Raw genomic sequence first — 6,015 nt, forward strand, 5'->3', positions numbered from 1 at the left:
AAACATTAGGGATGCAAAGGCGATTCTCATAAAACAAGTAATCATCATTACGAAAATATTTTCCCGAAGCAAAGTTAAGACAGGATTCATAAACTCCCTGGAAATCTGGATCTGAAGCATAAGCTTCCTTAATCAGTTCAAAACAAGGAACCTTGGCGTCCAAGGTAGAGATCAGTGTGTATCTCCGGGATTAAGCGTCGGCCACGACGTTCTGCTTGCCTTGCTTGTATTGGATCACATACGGGAACGTCTCTATGAACTCCATCCATCTGACATGCCTCTTATTCAACTTCTGCTGGCCCTTAAGATGTTTGAGAGACTGATGATCGGTGTGTATCACGAACTCCTTTGGCCAGAGGTAATGTTGCCTGGAGTGCATGGACCAAGGCGTAGAGCTCCTTGTCATAGGTCGGATAATTGAGAGTGGCTCCACCCAGCTTCTCACTAAAGAAATCAGCTGGCTTCTTTTCCTGCATCAGCACAGCCCCGATACCTATACCAGATGCATCACATTCAATTTCAAAGGTCTTAAGAAAATCCGGTAAGACAAGTGAGGGTGCGTGAGTAAGTTTGTGTTTCAGGAGTTGGAAGGCGTCCTCTTGAGCTTGTTCCCACTTGAAGCCCATGTCCTTTTTGATGACCTCGGTCAATGGTGCGGCTATGGTACTGAAATCTCGGACAAACCGCCGATAGTACCCAGCCAGTCCGTGAAAACTCCTGACTTCTCCAACTGTCTTTGGACTCGGACAATCCCGAATGGCCTTGATCTTTTCTTCATCGATCTGAATGTCCTGCGAGCTCACAACAAAGCCTAAAAAGACAACGTTATCCGTACAAAAATAGCATTTCTTGAAATTTCCAAACAGCCGTTCTTGCCTAAGCACATCTAACACCTTCCTCAAATGCAAAACATGTTCCTCTAAGGTCTTGCTATAAATCAAAATGTTATCAAAGTAAACTACAACGAAAACACCTATAAAAGATCTAAGGACATGATTTATCAAGCGCATGAAAGTACTATGTCCATTGGTAAGACCAAAGGGCATAACAAGCCACTCATAAAGACCATGCTTAGTTTTGAAAGCCGTTTTCCATTAATCACCTTCCTTCATTTGGATTTGGTGATATCCACTTTTCAAATAAATCTTAGAAAATATGCAAAACCCATGCAATTCGTCTAACATATCATCTAACCTAGGAATGGGATGGCGATACTTAACCGTAATATTGTTGATGGCTCTGAAGTCCACACACAGCTTCCAGGTTCTATCCTTCTTTGGCACCAGCAATTACGACACATGGGCTCATACTCTCCCGGATATAACTCATGGCCATAAGCTCGTCGACTTACCGTAGCTGCTCCTTAGTCTCCACCGGGTTGGTTCGATATGGAGGACGGTTTGGCAGGGAGGCTCCAGGCACGAAGTTGATCTGATGTTCGATCCCTCGGATCGGTGGTAAGCCGCCTGGGTCGTCCTCCGGAAATACATCGGCAAAGTCCTGCAAAACAGAAGAAATGCTGCTCGGGAGTTCCGGCTTAGGGTCAGTAGTGCTAGCCAAAGCTTCCTTAAAAATAAGTAAAACAAAAGGCTGTCTCAAAAGCATAGCATGCTTGATCTCACTCGGCCTCACAAATAAAGAAGTGTTTGACCTCTCGGGTTCACTCTTACGCCATTTTCTGGGTTTTCCTCATTCCCTCACTCTCATTTTTAAGTGGAAGTAGTGTTTGAGGGGTCACTCAGAACGTTTTTACCTTTGCTGTTTTGCTCAAGCTTGAGATGATCAAGATAGATTTCCCGCGGTGACAAAGGAGAAAGTGTGCTCTTCCGGCCTTTATGCTCAAAGGTGTGCTTGTTAGTGTAGCTATCATGGACCGTTTTGTGATCAAACTACCACGGTCTACCAAGCAGAATATGGCCGGCCTCCTTAGGTAACACGTCGCATAGAACTTCGTCTTCATAGCGGCCAATGGAAAAAGGAACCGATACCTGCTTAGTCACCTGAGTTGCCATTGATTGTTCAGCCACCGCAAACTTTAAGGCTGTGGGTGCTTCATGGTCTCTAGGCCCAGCTTCTCAACCATGGTTTGGCTCGCCACATTGGTACAGCTCCCACCATCGATCATTAAACTACAAACCTTGCCCATGATCATGCATCGGGTATGGAACAGGTTCTCCCGCTGCTCCTCGTCTCTAACCGGTTCCTGAGAAATAAGAACACGTCTGGAAACAAGTAACTCACCCTCAGCTGCATGTTCCTCCTCGTCATCATAGACTGGTCCAGTGTCCTCTTCATCGTCGGTGATGATCTCTCCGGGATCAAGGAGTAGCATAGCTCGCTGGTTCGGGCACTTGTTGGCGTAGTGTCCCTTGCCTCTGCAGTTGAAGCACTCAATGTCTCTGTTCCTGACCGGTGTAGCCTCGTTCTTGCCTTTGTAATCAGCTATGGATGAAGTCGGCTTAGATTCGAACTTGGGCTTGGCATTGGAGCGGGAAGGATAACTCGGTTTGTCGTTGGGTCGTGAGCTGGATCCATACCGGGCAGTGCTCTTCCTCCTCAAATACTGTTCCACAAGTATGGCCTTATGGTACATGTCGGACAAATTTCGGTAAGTCTCCATCTCCATATGATGCTGAACGTCCCTGCTCATACCGCTGAGAAACCGTGCCATAGTAGCATCTTCCGACTCTTTTATGTCAGCCTTGAGCATCAGCCGCTCCATCTCCTGGTAGTAATCCTCGATATTTTTGGTGCCCTGGGTCAGTCGTCGTAGTTTGTTGTGTAGTTCCCGATTGTACTAGCTCGGAACAAACCGTCGTCGTATCAGACCCACGATTTCATCCCATGTCTCAACGGGTCGATCCCTGTTCCATCTCCGGTTGGTGACGATCTGATCCCACCAATCCACAACATAGCCATGGAACTCTGTAGCCGCCAGGTTGATCTTCTTTTTTCCGAAAAGGTTTGGCAGCCAAAAACAATCTCGATCTTTTTCTCCCACTCCAGGTAAGCATCAGGATCATTCTTTCCGTAGAAAGGCGGTAATCGCAATTTCAGCCCACCAAGGTCATTGTTGGGTCGGCTCGGGCTGCATCTGGTTCGTGCCGTTCTTGTCCGCGGTACAGCTCTTGGTATGGATCAGCTGGTTCACGATCTCAGGCTGCATTTTATCGTCCATAGTGCTGCTCCTCTCGACCGTTGTCTAAGACTTCTTCCTGGTTGCGATCTCTCCTCAGATGGTCCAGCTTTTCACAGTTCCGGTTGCTACCTCCTTCTCCATCTGATTGCATGGGCTGTATTTCAAGCCGATCTAACCGCTGGCTCATGCGCTCCATCATCTCGGTCAACTGGTTTAATTTAGTGTCCATATAAGACTAACCCACCGAATGTGATTACCGTCACTGAACGTATAGTATTCCCAGTCGTCTTCAGAAATGTCAGATGACATGCAAAGTACCTTGCAAAATTCAGCAAACTTGTTAGTAAAAAAAATTCCTCACTTTAGTGTTTCACTCAGTGTTTCTCTCAGCACTCTTAATATTCTCACACACACAAGAGACTCTCCTCGGTTTTAAAGGAACTAAATCGAGACCGATGTAAACCCAAAACCAAATCGGAAAATCAAGCGAGTATGAAGAAGAAAAAGAGAAGATAGATAGAAAAGAATTTTGAGTTCACATATCTTTTTTTTTTTTTAATAGATTTTTTTTTTTTTTTTTAAAAAAGATCTGGAACAATTACAAAAGAAAGATGAGAAAAGGCAGAAGTTAAAGAGACAAAAAGGAAAGAAAATACCGAATTCTTCAAGTGTGTGGCTCCGATACCACTTGATACCATCTCCCAAAGGATTTCACACACTTGGATCGGCGGGGGGTTGATAGATCTTTGACTCCACGATCGATTCTTGGAGCAGATGCTAAGGCGTGAGAGAGAGACTCCTGAAAATCCTTAGGCCCAAACTCACGAAGAACAATTTGAAACAAGGGGGGGGGGGGGTGGAACAAAGATAAAAAGAACTCGTCGATAAAAGGATGTTAGGGCGTGATAAATGAATTTCCGAAGATCCCTAAGCCCCGATTACGACAAATGAGAACTTTAAACTTTGCAGACGAAGGATGCGTCAAGTCTGATGAGAAGAACTTGATAAACTAAAAATAATTCTAGGCTAACCACCTGAGGATCAAAAAAGTTCTCAAAAGAACAAAGGATAAAAGTCTCAAATTTTATTAAGAAATTGAATGAATGAAAATGAGAGGGGTTTATCGCCTTATATAGGGGCGGATCAGACCAAGAGTCATGCATAGGAAATTACAAAAGAAATAAATAAGTTTGACTAAAACTTGGACTGACTCTTCGCCTAGCTTTGACTGACCCTTGAGCTGCTTCAGCGAAAATGACTCTTGAGTTGCTTAGCCGAAGTTGTCCCTTGAGCTTCTGACCCGTGAACCATGCACATACTGAACCACGACCGTGAGGTGGTATAGCTTTTGACCTTGTTAAAACCCCACCCGGTAAACCCATTGGGACAAATCCAGATGTAAGGAAAAAGAGTACCCAAAACTATACCCGACCGAAGTCAGTAAGTACCCTGGTATGTGAGAAGGGTCACGGATTCGGTTGTCGCTGGTTCCATGGTTTGGTTCCTGAACTCGGTAAGTAGCTTCTGAATGGCTCCCGCCAACCTCCTAGTGCGCGATCTCGTCATTGGCCCGTCCGGAATGACCAAGGCCGTGTCTGTTTCCTGCTCCTTGCTCCAATCTTTGACCCGCAGTTCTGCCTCTGGTTCCATGATCGCATCAGCAATGAGAAGTCAATCAGGGAAATGGGAGTGAGGATCGATTGTATGTTTAATGACTTGAATGAGAAGTTTGAATCTCTTGCAACCCATGTCAAGAAGTTGGAACATCAGATAGGTCAGACTGCAGATTCAATGAAGAGACAACCAGGAGTCTTACCAGGAAGAGTGGAAGATAATCCAAAGAAGTTCTGCAATGCTTTTAAGCAGTTTTGGAAGAAGAACCTGTCGCAGACTCTAAGGAAAAGTCGACACCTAAACCTCTCATGAAGGACTCTAAAACCGAGCATTAGAGAAGCCAAGTCATTCCGGTTAAGGTACCCAAACGCTTGCCTGACCAAAGACTCAAAAAGTCTAAGGATCCAGGGCGTTTCTCTTTCATTTATTCAATTTCAGGAATTGAATTTTCAGATTATTTATGTAATTCTGGTGCTAATGTGAATGTTATGTCAAAATCTGTTGCTGAGAAACTTGGTATAGGTACATTTGTCCCATCTCCAGTAAGGATAATCTTTGGTGATTCATCTCAAAAGAGGACAGAAGGAATGATCCAGGACTTGCCACTGGTCATTGGAAACAAATTATCCCAACCGATTTCCAAGTATTAGAGATGGATAAAGACAAAGAAAGACCTTTGATATTTGGTTGCCCATTCTTAGCTACTGTATGTGCTGTTATTGACCATGCAAATCGCTGTTTAGTTTTCTTAAATGTAGACAGAAAGAAGTTCTATAAGACCACACCGGATCAAGCTCCAAACCGCAAGGATAAGAGAAAAGAGAAGATATTGGAGGACAAAAAAGAACTAAAAGCACTTGCATCCAGGCAGTTTGAAAAGATCAAGATAGTGGTGCCACCAAACATCATCAAGGAGAAAGAGAAAAATCTTGAAGAAATTGTTGAGAAAACAAAACATGTCTTCAAAGATGCAAAAATCTTTAAGAAGGGCAAAGAGATTGTGATTCAAGATGAAGGAGATCCAAATTTCAAGCTAAGGAGGATCCCAAGGACTCTTACTTCAAGAGATCTTACCTCTTCTTCTCAATCCTAATCCTACAAAGAGTCTAGCTAAAAGATTTTAAACAAAAGTGCTTGATGGGAGACAACCCATTTGGTATAATTTTATTTTATTTTTATTTCTTTTCTATTTGATCTTTTTCTTTTCTTTTTATGCATTTCAGACTTTCATAAAATCCAGAAAAAACCAAAAACATTAAAAA

The sequence above is a fragment of the Eutrema salsugineum genome, unplaced genomic scaffold (assembly GCF_000478725.1).
Source record: "Eutrema salsugineum unplaced genomic scaffold, Eutsalg1_0 scaffold_1, whole genome shotgun sequence".
Lineage (NCBI taxonomy): Eukaryota > Viridiplantae > Streptophyta > Magnoliopsida > Brassicales > Brassicaceae > Eutrema > Eutrema salsugineum.